The sequence below is a fragment of the Lithobates pipiens genome, unplaced genomic scaffold (genome assembly GCF_037356315.1).
Source record: "Lithobates pipiens isolate NorthernLeopardFrog02 unplaced genomic scaffold, aLitPip1_a1.2 Scaffold_25, whole genome shotgun sequence".
Classification (NCBI taxonomy): Eukaryota; Metazoa; Chordata; class Amphibia; order Anura; family Ranidae; genus Lithobates; species Lithobates pipiens.
The window spans coordinates 205,414,456-205,427,845 of NW_027507787.1; the positions used below are offsets into that span (position 1 = coordinate 205,414,456).

A 13,390-nucleotide genomic window follows, 5' to 3' on the forward strand; every position below is an offset into this window, starting at 1 on the left:
ACCTCAAACCGATAGAACACCTTTGGTATAAATTAGAGTGGAGACTGCGAGCCAGACCTTCTTGTTCAACATCAGTGCCTGACCTCACAAATGCAATTCTGGAAGAATGGTCAAACTTTCCCATAGACGCACTCCTAAACCTTGTGGACAGTAGGGATGAGCCGAACACCCCCCGGTTCGGTTCGCACCAGAACTTGCGAACGACCCCCGCGTTCGGCATGAATGTTAGAACCCCATTGAAGTCTATGGGACTCGAACGTTCGAATTGGAAAGTGCTAATTTTAACGGCTAATATGCAAGATAGTGTCCTAAAAAGGGTTTGGCGACCTGCCTCCTGCCTCAGGGGACATGGGTCACTGCAAAAAAAAAGTTTTAAAAACTACCGTTTTGGTGGGAGCACTGATTTTAATGACGATTAAAGTGAAAAAAATAAAGTGAAATATTCCTTTAAATATGGTGCCTGGTGGGTGTCTGTAGTATGCCTGTGAAGTGCCACGTGTTTCCCGTGTTTAGAACAGTCCCTGCACAAAATGACATTAAGCGGAAATAACACCATTTAAAACTGCTTGCGGTTTTAATGTTATATCTGGTTCCTGCAATATGGTTGAAAATCATTCAGAAAAATAGCATGGGTAGCCCTCCCTGCCCATTACCAGCCTATTTGGGTCTTGTACGCATATTAAGGGGAACCCTGTACCCATATTAAAAAAAGGAAATGCGTGTGGCCCCCAGGCCCTATATACTCAGAACAGCAGTATACAGGCGGTGCAAACAAGACAGGGACTGTGTAGGTTTGTTGTGTTAAGTTGAATCTGTTTGTAATTTTCAACTGGTACATTTTTAAAGTGTAGCTCCAGTCAAAAAAAATATTTTTAAGCTTTTTGGAAAACATAGGGAAGGGTTATCACCCCTGTATAATTTGTTTTGTCGTCCATCTTTTTTCATCTCACTTGCTGTTGTCTCCTTCCGTTTGCAAGTAGGAGATGTTTGTAAATTGGATGTTTGAAAGTAGGGGCCTGCCCTATATGCTCTGCAGAAATGGCGGAACAAGGTGTTGGTTTTGCAACAACATTGTAAGCCCTCAAAGTGACTCTTGGTGGGCGCTGGAGCGCCCTGCTGTGAACGATTATATCAAGAATTGTAATTACATGCCATTGTTGAACAGTGGTAGAAAAATTGACCTTTGGTGGTTGTGGTGCTGGTGCCACAACACTATAAGTCCTCACAGTTACTCTGGGTGGGCACAGGAAGGGGCCCTCCTGTGAAATATTATATCAAGAATTGTAAATTACATGTCCCTGTTAAACAGGGGCAGAAAAATTGGGCCTTAGGCACTGGTGCCATCACACTGCAACCTCTGCCATACACTCTAGTTTTTTTGCAGGAATTAGCCCTGCTGCAAAGCATTGCATCAAAAATTGTACTTAAACGCCCCTGTTAAACAGGGGCAGAAAAATTGGGCTGCTGGCATCACCCAGAACCAAAAATGTTCTTCCAACATATCAGCGGAGGAGGAAGAGGATAGACAATCAACATAACAGGACAGTCACTCAGCATCAGCATAGGCAGTCTTGAAGGGATGTGGTATTTCAAAAAAAATTATTCGGTTACATCAGCTTCAGGTGCTTGGTAGCTGTGGGTGATCCAAGACTGATTCATCTTGATGAAGGTCAGTCGATCAACTGATTCGGTGGACAGGCGCACCCTGTGATCGGTAACGAAGCCACCAGCAGCACTGAAGGTGCGTTCCGAAAGAACGCTGGATGCAGGACAGGCCAGTAGCTCAATTGCATACTGTGCAAGCTCTGGCCAGTGATCCATCCTCAAGACCCAGTAAGCCAGAGGATTTTCAGTGGGAAAGGTGTCCAAGTCTGACCTTGCCCCTAGGTATTCCTGCACCATGTAAATTAGACGCTGGCGATGGGTGCTGGAACCAATCATACCTTGGGGCTGCGGACTAAAAAATTGTCTGAAAGCATCAGTCAGACGGCCACCTTCTCCACCGCTCCTTCTGACTGATGCCTCAGCAACACGTTGTCCAGGACCAGGAGTTTGTGACCTCCCAGTCTCTGGGAACGCGTTGCACAGAGCTTTCTGCAAGGCCTCCCGGAGATGTCTCATCCTCTGCTCCCTCTGCGATGGCAAGATAAGGTCGGCAACCTTACCCTTGTACCGTGGATCAAGGAGAGTGGCCAGCCAGTAATGGTCCCTCTCCTTGATCCGAAGAATACGAGGATCCTTCCGCAGGCTTTGCAGGATCAGGGAGGCCATGCAGCGTAGGTTAGCTGAGGCATTCGGTCCGGAGTCCTCTGGGTCACTAAGGACAACATGATCCGCAGCTACCTCCTCCCAGCCACGTACAAGTCCACGTGTTTCTTGGGACTGTAAATCATCCCTATAAGACTGCTGCTGCTGATGCTGAGTGCCAGCCTCCACCTCCATGCTGACACAATCATCCTCCTCCTCCTCCTCTTCCTCCTCCTCACCCTCTTCCTGTGTGATGGGTGGCACAGCAGGAACACTGTCTGGATAAAGGGGGCCTTGAGAGGCAAGGAAGTCCTCCTCTTCCTGCCTCTGTTCTGCCTCAAGTGCCCTGTCCATTATTCCACGCAGCGTATGCTCCAAGAGGTGGACAAGAGGTATAGTGTCACTGATGCATGCACTGTCACTGCTCACCATCCTTGTGGCCTCCTCAAACGGTGACAGGACAGTGCATGCATCCCTGATCATGCCCCACTGGCGTGGTGAGAAAAAACCAAGCTCTCCTGACCCTGTCCTGGTGCCGTAGTCGCACAGGTACTCATTGATGGCCCTCTGCTGCGTGTGCAGCCGCTGCAGCATGGCCAATGTTGAGTTCCATCTGGTGGGCATGTCACATATAAGGCGGTTCTTGGGCAGGTTCAACTCCTTTTGGAGCTCAGCCAGCCGAGCACAGGCATTAAATGATCGGCGGAAATGCACACAGACTCTCCTGGCCTGTTTCAGGACATCCTGTAAGCCGGGGTACCTGCCCAAGAACCGCTGCACCACCAGGTTAAGGACGTGAGCTACACAGGGCACATGGGTCAGTTGTCCCTGTCGGAGGGCGGAGAGGAGGTTGGTGCCATTGTCGCAAACCACCATTCCTGGCTTAAGCTGGCGTGGCGTCAACCACCTCTCGGCATGCCCCTGCAGAGCTGACAAAACATCCGCCCCAGTGTGGCTCCTGTCCCCCAAACAAACCAGCGCAAGCACGGCATGGCATCGTTTTGCCTGCATACTTGCGTAGCCCCTGCAACGCCTACGGAGCACCGCTGGTTCTGAGGACAGAGCACTGGAAGAGGCCATGGAGGAAGAAGAAGAGGAGGGGGTGGAGGAGAGAGGTGTGTCACAACCAATAGTAGCATTTTGGAGGCGTGGTGGCGGAACAACCTCCAATACTACTGCACCTTGTCCTGCATCCTTCCCAGCAGCCAGAAGAGTGACCCAATGGGCCGTGAAAGACAGGTAACGTCCCTGTCCATGCCTGCTGGACCATGAGTCAGCGGTAATATGCACCTTACCACTGACCGCCCTGTCCAGCGAGGCAAGGACATTGCCTTCCACATGCCGGTAGAGAGCCGGAATTGCCTTCCGTGAGAAAAAGTGGCGTTTGGGGACCTGCCACTGAGGAACCGTACATTGTACAAACTCACGGAAGGGGGCCGAGTCTACCAACTGAAAAGGCAGCAGTTGAAGTGCTAGCAATTTAGCCAAGCTAGCATTCAACCGCTGGGCATGTGGATGGCTGGGAGTAAATTTCTTCCGCCGGTCCAGCAGCTGGGGCAGGGACATTTGTCTGCTATAATCGGACGTGGATGTACCACTAGCAGAGTTCCCGGAAGCACTTGGCTGTGACACACCTAATTCTACACCTTCATTCCTCTCAGAGCAGGTTTCAGAGAGGACTGAAGGTCTAGTGGGGTTGGAGATGCCAGCTGATGAGGAGCAAGGAGAGGTCCGCTTTGTTCTTTGGTGTGGGTCTTTGAGGTATGCTTGCCAACGAGCTGCATGGCAGGTCAACATATGTCTGGTCAAGCATGTGGTGCCCAAGCGGCTGATGTTTTGGCCATGTGAGATACGCTTGAGACATATGTTGCAAATAGCAGCGGTGCGATCTGATGCACTCGTCTCAAAAAAGGCCCACACCAAAGAGGAAGCGCTCTGCGCAGAGGAAGCGCTCTGCGCAGGCGGAGCTCTGCGGTGTGATTCAGTCGGTGTGCTGCCCCTAAGCTGGCCCCCGGAGGGCATCCTGCCTCGTTGGACATGTGCCTCCTCCTCCTCCTCCTCCCTCCTTCCAGGCACCCACGTGGAGTCAGTGCCCTCATTATCCCCTCCCTCTTCATCGCTGTAGCAAACCTGGCAGTATGCTGCAGCTTGTGGAACATGACTGCCAGATTGCTGTCCTTCTTGAGCATCCCCTCTCTCTGTGCTCACACTACTGCCTTCCTCTAGCTGAGTGTCATCATCAGAGCCCACCAAACACTGGGCATCCTCCTGGAGCATGTACCCAACACTGTGCTCAAAGAGTTCAGGAGACTCCTCAGGAGGACGTGGTGGGTCTAGGGAAGGAGTCACTGATGATGACATTGAGAGGAGGGACGACGATGTGTTGGCAGCTGCTTTTCTACTACCCTGAGACTGGGTGAGAGAGGATGAGGAGGATGAAGAGGGCTTGGTCATCCACTCTACCAAGTCGTTGGCATGTTGCGGTTCAACATGTCCAGCTGCAGAAAAGAAGGACAAGCATGTCCCATGGCCACGTGCTGATGACAATGCACCGCGTCCACGACCAGCACTGTTGTCTCTAGACACAGAGCCTGCTTGCCCTCTTTTATCGGCTCGCGCCTGTCTGCCTCTCCTTGCTGGCCTTCCAGACATGGTAATGGCCTGAAGGGAGTTGGGTAAAACAGTAGTTGGGTAGTTTATATTGTGCTGGAGGCACACAACACCCACTAACTCCTGCAGATGCCTTTTTTATAGAACAGCAGAGTTAAAGGGGTATATACAGATGTATACTGTGCTGTGCTGGAAGCACACACAACTTCCAATAACTCCAGCAGATGTCAATCGGGCCCAAATAGAGAACAGCTATGTAGGTGGATAATAGCGGTATGTACTGGGTACAGAGCAGGCACACAGCACGCACTATCTCCTGAGTGACACTACTGACTGCAAGCTCTATTGTTAAAGATGGACCACTAGCTATATAGGTGAGGTGAATATCACGGTGTATACTGCGGTCAGGGCACGCAGATAATAACCAGAAAACAGCAGAGTTAAAGGGGTATATACAGATGTATACTGTGCTGTGCTGGAGGCACACACAACTTCCAATAACTCCAGCAAATGACAATCGGGCTCAAATAGAGAACAGCTATGTAGGTGTATATAGTGGTATGTACTGGGTACAGAGCACGCAGACAGCACGCACTAACACTACTGACTGCAAGCTCTATTATTAAAGCTAGATCACTAGCTATATAGGTGAGGTGAATATAGTGGTGTATACTGCGGTCAGGGCACAGACAGTAACCACTATACAAGAGCAAAATAGTAAATCAGCCAAAAACGATTGGTGTGTAACTGTGTTGGTACACAGAACACCCACTGCTTCAGATGCTAACAAACACTACACGAGGCCGCCTGAAAGGCGGCTTTATATAGTGTGGGGCGTGCACTACACAGTCTGAGCTATGATTGGCCACAGGCAGGATGCCTGTGGCCAACCATTGCTCTCCTCGCTACTGGCGCTGCGATTGGCCAAGCATGCGGGGTCACAGTGCATGCTTGGCCAATCGTGAGACAGCAATGCATTGCGCCATCGCAGTGCATTGTGGGCCACACGAATTTTGCCGCGAACAGCCCAAACGTTCAGAATTCGGCGAACGCACGAACGACCGATGTTCGAGTCGAACATGCGTTCGACTCGAACACGAAGCTCATCCCTAGTGGACAGCCTTCCCAGAAGAGTTACATAGTAAGGTTGAATAAAGACACCAGTCCATCCAGTTCAACCTGAGTGAGTGTCTACAATTGTCCCTATTCCTGTACATTGCACACTCACATTGGTCCCTACCCTCAAGAAGCCCACAACCCAAGGTCCCCATTCATATACTAGGGCCAATTTTGGACAGAAGCCAATTAACCTACCTGCATGTCTTTGGTGTGTGTGAGGAAACCAGAGTACCCAGAGGAAACCCACGCAGGTACAGGGAGAACATGCAAACTCCAGGCAGGTAGTGTTGTGGTTGGGATTTGAACCAGCAACCCTTTTTACTGCTAGGTGAGAGTGCTACCCACTACACCACTGTGCTGCCCAAGAGTTGAAGTGGTTATAGCTGCAAGGGGTGGGCCAAACCAATATTGAACCCTATGGACTATGACTGGGATGGCATTAACGGTCATGTGCATCCCAATACTTTTGACAATATAGTGCGTGTCATTGGGGACACATGTTCTGAAAACTGATTTCTCATCACTCAAAGACTATAAGATTTTGTCTCCTCTTTAAGGGAAAATGGTGACCAACCATAAAAGGCACAGAAAACCTAGACAGAAGAGAATACACCTGGAAATGTGTGTTATACAAGCCAGGTTGTCCTTCCGTGTAACCCAGGCTTGTACGGTATGTAAATATCAGGAGAATGTCAGGGGTGAGTGCGGTGATGACAGCACATTAGGAAGACACGGTGGTGTGAAGTATGGGAGATAAGTGACACCGCACATGAATAGCTGTACAGTCACTAGACATTCCAGAATGGAGTCACACAAGCTCCAGGTGTGCTAATGACGTGCCTGTCTATAATGTGACAATCACCAACCTCCGCATCATACACTGGAGACCATACACTTTTTGAATATTTTTAGGTTGAGTTATTCTATAGGATCAGATGAGTTTTTCTTATTGTCTTTTAGAGACTGTCTTTACGTTCCCACACAATCTGTCCGCACCTTCCCTACTGGGGTGCACAGCAACGCTTAATAATAAGGTATCCCTACGTACAGTGAAAAAGTCCATGGTCCAACCAATTACAACAGCGTATGGAACTGAAGTATGTCATCTATATATTGTATGAAACCTTGGTTGGGGCGGGGTGGAAAGGTTTAGACATGTCCCTATCTTCTCTGTTGGGGATGTAATTATATATTAGCTGTATATTATTACTTACATCACATTTTTCAGCTGCACCTCATCTTCAAATGAAGGTTTTCCAAATGGCCAGTTCAGCTTTTTTCAACATTTTTCCACAGAGGAAACCATAAAATAATTTTCAGGTCTTAGGAAACTTTTAATAAAAACAATTCATTGGGAGTCTATTCGTTTCGGAATTCGTTTAGTTTTGTTTCATTTCATTTAGTTTCCTTTATTAATTTTCTAACGAATTACACATTTTCAGAACAATTCGAATGAAAAATTCTAAAATAAAAACAGCGTGGGGTCCGCCCCCAATCCATACTAGGACCTACGGCTCCACACCAATATTTAACCACTCACCGACCAGCCGCCACAGTTTGGCTGCGGCAGAAGGGCGCGGCTGTTCGAAGCGGCGTTATGGCACATCGCTTCACCCTGTGGCCACTAGTGGCGTATGCGCCCCCGCTGCTCGCCCCGGAGCCAATACGAGTGCCTGGTAGCGCGGTGACCATTGGGCTCCCGCGATCACTCGAGACACAGCGAGAACCGGGATCTTTGTGTGTAATCACACAGAGATCCCGGTTCTCTGAGGGGAGAAGAGACTGATCGTGTGTTCATACAATGTATGAATGGCGATCTGTCATCTGCCCTAGACAGTCCCCACCCCCCCTTCAGTTAGAACACAGAGGGGGTACACAGTTAACCCCTTGATCACCTCCTAGAGTGTTTAATGCCAATGGTACAAACAAATGTCAAAAGTGTCCGATGTGTCCACCATAATGTCGCAGTCCTGATAAAAATCACAGATCGCCACCATTGCTAGAAAAAAAAAATAATAATAAAAATGCTATAAATCTATCCCCTATTTTGTAGACGCTATAACTTTTGTGCAAACCAATTTATATATGCTTATTGCGATTTTTATTACCAGAAATATGTAGAAGAATATGTATCACCCCTAAACTGATAAAAAAAAAATTAGCTTTTTTTTTTTAAACGGAGCTATTTATTATAGCAAAATGTACAAATTATTTTTTATAGTTTTTTTTTTTTTTTCAAAATGGTCTCTTTTTTTGTTTATAGCGCATAAATTAAAAACTGCAGAGGTGATCAAATACCACCAAAAGAAAGCTCTATTTGTGGGGAAAAAACATTTTGTTTAGGTGCAACGTCGTACGACCGCACACTTATCAGTTAAAGCATCGCAGTTCCGAATCGCAAAAAATGGCCTGGTCATTGAGCAGCCAAAGCTTCCGGGGTTGAAGCGGTTAATTAAAAAATTAAATGTGTGGGGTCTTCCACGCTGTTTTTTTTTCAGAATTTTTCATTCGAAGCGTTCTGAAAATTTGGAATTCGTTATGCACCGCTTCCAAAAGCGATCCCGCGGCGAAGACCACTTTAAATCAGAAAACCAACCACCTAAGGGAAAAGGAAATTCCGGGGTTATGGCATCTAACTGTAGACATAACCCTGGTATTTAAAGTGGGGTGCCCCCTAAAAAAAAAAAAAAAAAATGTAAAAGTCAGCAGCTACAAATATTGCAGCTGCTGACTTTTAATAATTGGACACTTACCTGTCCCAGGGTCCAGCGATGCCCGCGGCGCCAGCATTCTTACTGTGGGCACTCGACTGTGGCTTCACAGCCGGGCAGCCACTGCGCATGCGCGAGCGGCGCCGTGATACGCCTCACAGTCATCTGGGACACGTCACAGGTCCCAGATGACTGTGCGGCGCGAGGGGAAGTGATGTCATCAGCCCGGGCATTGTAGGAGGCAGACTACGAGGGACCCCCTAGAAACAGGCATTTAGGAGGTGAGTAAAAAAAAAATTCTTTCCCCAATTATTTTTTTTTATTGTTTTAAATGAATTTTACGCAATTTTTTTATTTATTTTTTTGGTGGCAACACCACTTTAACATCAAAGTAATTATGTAAATTTCCAGTTAGCTGGTCGGCTAGTGGTGCCATGCTGCTGGCGTTGCCTAGTTGGTGTTGGTCCTAGAACTATGCAATCACCATTAAATGGGAGATCAGACATAGTTCAAGGAACTCATAGCAACCTCTGGGGGGAACTCTATGGTTCCATAGAATCCTGGTTGAGATAAATTTAAATCCACAAGATCAACCTAACAACAGGAAACCAATTGCTACAGCAGGATAAATGTGCTGCCAGGTCTGCTGGTGGGACACAGGCTGCCTTATCTAGCTGAAGCTTTTACTGTAACATTCTACAACCTTCCCAAACCATGTACCATTACATTATATGTACCATTACATTATATGTACTGCATGCAATCAGAAGATTACATAGAAGAGCAAACGAATGCATTTTTAGAATCCTGATCCGAACTATTCCAGCACATGAAATGCTTATGATGAATATAAGAGCCTGCGGTGGCCAGTAATGGAGGGATGTGAGTTTCTATGGAGGATTGCAGCACACACACACACACACACACACACACACACACACACACACACACACACACACACACACACACACACTTTAATCTCCCTCCAGCTGTGAGTACACAGGGAGGTGCTCGGGTCACATTCTGCAATGAGTCAAGTGCCGTAACAATAGCAACCCGTTGCCAGTGCAGGGTGTGGGCTGATCGCTATGGCAGCACAGAAAGTGGGAGGGGAGCAAAGAACGGCCAACACAAGGCGGAAAAAAGAAACCTTCCAGGAAAGTGTTATGGATCAGCCTGCGAGAACTTCATGTCTTTCAACACCGATGGTTTATTCCCACCAGACCCACTATAAAGGGCTATTTACAACAGCAAAATGAAGCGGAAGGGACCTTTGCACTCTTATTTTTTGTTTAAACTTTAGAATTACTAAAAAAAAAAAAAAGTGAAAAACCACGTCAGCTCTGGAAGATTTACTCCCCCCCCCCCCCTTCATGACCAGGCCATTTTTTTCAAAAGGGCACTTGCGTTACTTTAACTGATAATTGCACGGTCGTGTGACGCTGTACCCAAATAAAATTGATGTCCTTTTCCCCCTACAAATAAACCTTTCTTTTGGTGGCATTTGTAACCTCTGCGATATTTATTTTTTGCTCCATAAAAAATAAAAATAAAAGTACATTTAAACAAAAAAATAAAAATTTAACTTTCTGCTATAAAACATATCAAAAAATACAAAAAATTAAATAAAATGTCTTCATTAATTTAGGTCAATATGTATTCTGGTACATATTTTGTGCAAAAAAACTAAAAATCCCAATAAGTATATATTGATTGGTTTGCGCAAAAGTTATAGCGTCTACAAAATTATGGGAAATTTTTATTTATTTTTTTATTTATTTTTTTACTAGTAATGGCAGCGATGAGTGACTTATAGCGGGACTGCAATATTGTGGTGGACAGTCAGACATTGACACTTTTTAGAGACCAGTGACACTAATACAGTGCTAGAAATATGCACTGTCACTGTACTGACGACGCTGGCTGGGAAGGGGTTAAATATCAAGGGGCGATTAAAGGGTTAACTATGTGCCTAGCTAGTGTGTTTGTGTACTGCAGGAGGTGCTTTTACTAGGGGGAGACATGGATTCTTTCGCCTGATTGGCAGGAACACAAGGTCTATGTCTTTCCCTACTGACAGAACGACGATCCGCCTTGTTTACATAGGCAGATCGCGGTTCTGTCTCTGTGCTGAATGGTTGTATAATCACAGTGGGGCTGGGTTGCCAGCAGCGCATGTGAGCACCCCAGACCTGGAATTGTAACATCATGTACTATGTACCAGATCCAGAGCAGCGGTGCCACCTTGCCACCGTATAAGTTATATGGACGGCAAGTGTTTAAAAGAACTATAACCGCTGGCAATAATTGCATGCAAAGAATCTGACAGGCTGGTTGTACTGAAGTCAATTGATAGAGTGACTTCAGTATAACCAGCCTGCCCATAGATGGATAGAATCTTGGCTGGTCCCTGCCATAAAAAAAAAAATGTGGTTGCATAAGTATGCACACCCTCTTATAACTGGGGATGTAGCTGTTTTCAGAATTAAGCAATCACATTCAATCTCATGTTAAATAGGAGTCAGTACACACCTACCATCATTTAAAGTGCCTTTGATTAACCCCAAATAAAGTTCAGCTGTTCTAGTAGGTCTTTCCTGACATTTTCTTAGTTGCATCCTACAGCAAAAGCCATGGTCCACAGAGAGCTTCCAAAGCATCAGAAGGATCTCATTGTTAAAAGGTATCAGTCAAGAGAAGGGTACAAAAGAATTTCCAGGGCATTAGATATACCATGGAACACAGTGAAGACAGTCGTCATCATCAAGTGGAGAAAATATGGCACAACAGTGACATTACCAAGAACTGGACGTCCCTCCAAAACTGATGAAAAGACAAGAAGAAAACTGGTTCAGGAGGCTGCCAAGAGGCCTACAGCAACATTAACTACTTCTGGACCATTTGCCACACATATACTGCAGTAGGGCGGCACTGGCTGTGCGAACTGACGTACCTGTAGGTTGGTCCATGCATGAGATACAGTGTGCTCACGCCTGCGGGTACGGTGGTCCCGATGTCCGCCGATCATTCTCGACTTTGATACAGGGAGACAGAACGGGAATCTGCCTATGTAAACCGCGTGCATCCCTGTTCCCATCAGTGGACAATACTGAGATCTGCTGTTCCTAGTGATCAGGAACAGTGATCTCTGTGTTGTCCCAGTGAGCCCACCCCCCACACAGTTAGAACACACTCAGAGAACACAGTTAAGCCCTTGATCGCCCACTAGTGTTAACCCCTTCCCTGCCAGTGTCCTTTATACATTGATCAGTGCATTCAATTCAATTCAATTATAAACCCTGTCACATTTACCAGGTGTAGCCTGCTAAGAACGACCCATTCAAGTGAATGGGGCTGCTCTGCAAACACCCTGCAACTGTGTGTAATGCATGCAGTTGCAGCATGCTAGTGTGGGTTCCAAGGGGTTAAAGCAGTTGGTGAAAAGGCGATAAAATGCCTCCTCACCGCCTGCTTTAGCCCCTTGGTAGCTGTACTGCACAAGACTGCAGGGTGCTTGCAGAGCGGCCCCATTCACTTGAATGGTTTGTGCTTAGCAGGTGATATACCTTTGCGACAGGGTGTATATTTCCTGTTGCAACATGTGTACAGCCCTGGCCACTGTAGTGGGGTGCAGTTGGGGGGTGGTAAAGACGCCGGCCCCTCCTCTCTTGCCTCACGTCCACCGCAGGTGCTTTTACATGACATCAAGGCTGGGATGGACAAGAAGAGATGAGGGGCTGGCGGGGAGCAGCGTGCTGTGAGAGGTCTTATTACAGCTGCTTGCCATGCTAGACTGCATGTGTTGCAGACTCTGCAGAGCCCCTCAAGGGGCCCCAATTGCCCCGGGCCCTCAGGCAGGGCCCGATGTGTCAGTCCATCCCTAGTCACAGTACGTGTTAGCATTTATGGTTCCCTCAACGAACTGTAGCTCCCCAGTGCCAGCAGCACTCATGCAGCCCCAGACCATGGCACTCCCACCACTATGCTTGACTGTACTCCTAAACTTGTCTTTGTACTCCTCACCTGGTAGCCGCCACACATGTTTGACACCATCTGAACCAAATAAGTTTATCTTGGTTTCATCAGACCACAGGACATAGTTCCAGTAATCCATGTCCTTAGTTTGTCTGTCTTCAGCAAACTGTTTGTGGGCTTTCTAGTGCATCATCTTGAGAAGAGGCTTCCTTCTGGGACTATAACCATGCAGACCAATTCTATGCAGTGTGCAGCACATGGTCTGAGCACGGACAGGCTGACCCCCCCACCCCTTCAACCTCTGCAGCAATGCTGGCAGCACTCATATGTCTATTTCCTAAAGACAACCTCTGGATATGATTCTGAGAACCTGCACTCAACTTCTTCGGTCGACAATGGTGAGGCCTGTTCTGAGTGGAACCTGTCCTGTATGGTCTTGGCCACCGTGCTGCAGCTCAGTTTCAGGGTCTTGGCAATCTTCTTATAGCCTAGGCCATCTTCATGTAGAGCAACAATTATTTTTTTCAGATCCTCAGAGAGTTTTGCCATGAGGTACCATGTTGCACTTCCAGTGACCACAATGAGAGAGCAATAACACCAAATTTAACACACCTGCTCCCCATTCACACCTGAGACCTTGTAACACTAATGAGTCACATGACACCAGGGAGGGAAAATCGCTAATTGGGCCCAATTTGAATATTTTCACTTAGGGGTGTACTCCCTTT

At 47.1% G+C, this 13,390-nt stretch overlaps 1 protein-coding gene across 2 annotated transcripts in view; it reads right to left on the bottom strand.

Annotated features, from left to right (window-relative positions):
• The window catches only part of DNMBP (dynamin binding protein), a 180,435-nt gene that overhangs the window by 88,778 nt on the left and 78,267 nt on the right, over nt 1-13,390 (bottom strand). The gene's annotated exons all lie outside the window — the stretch shown is intronic.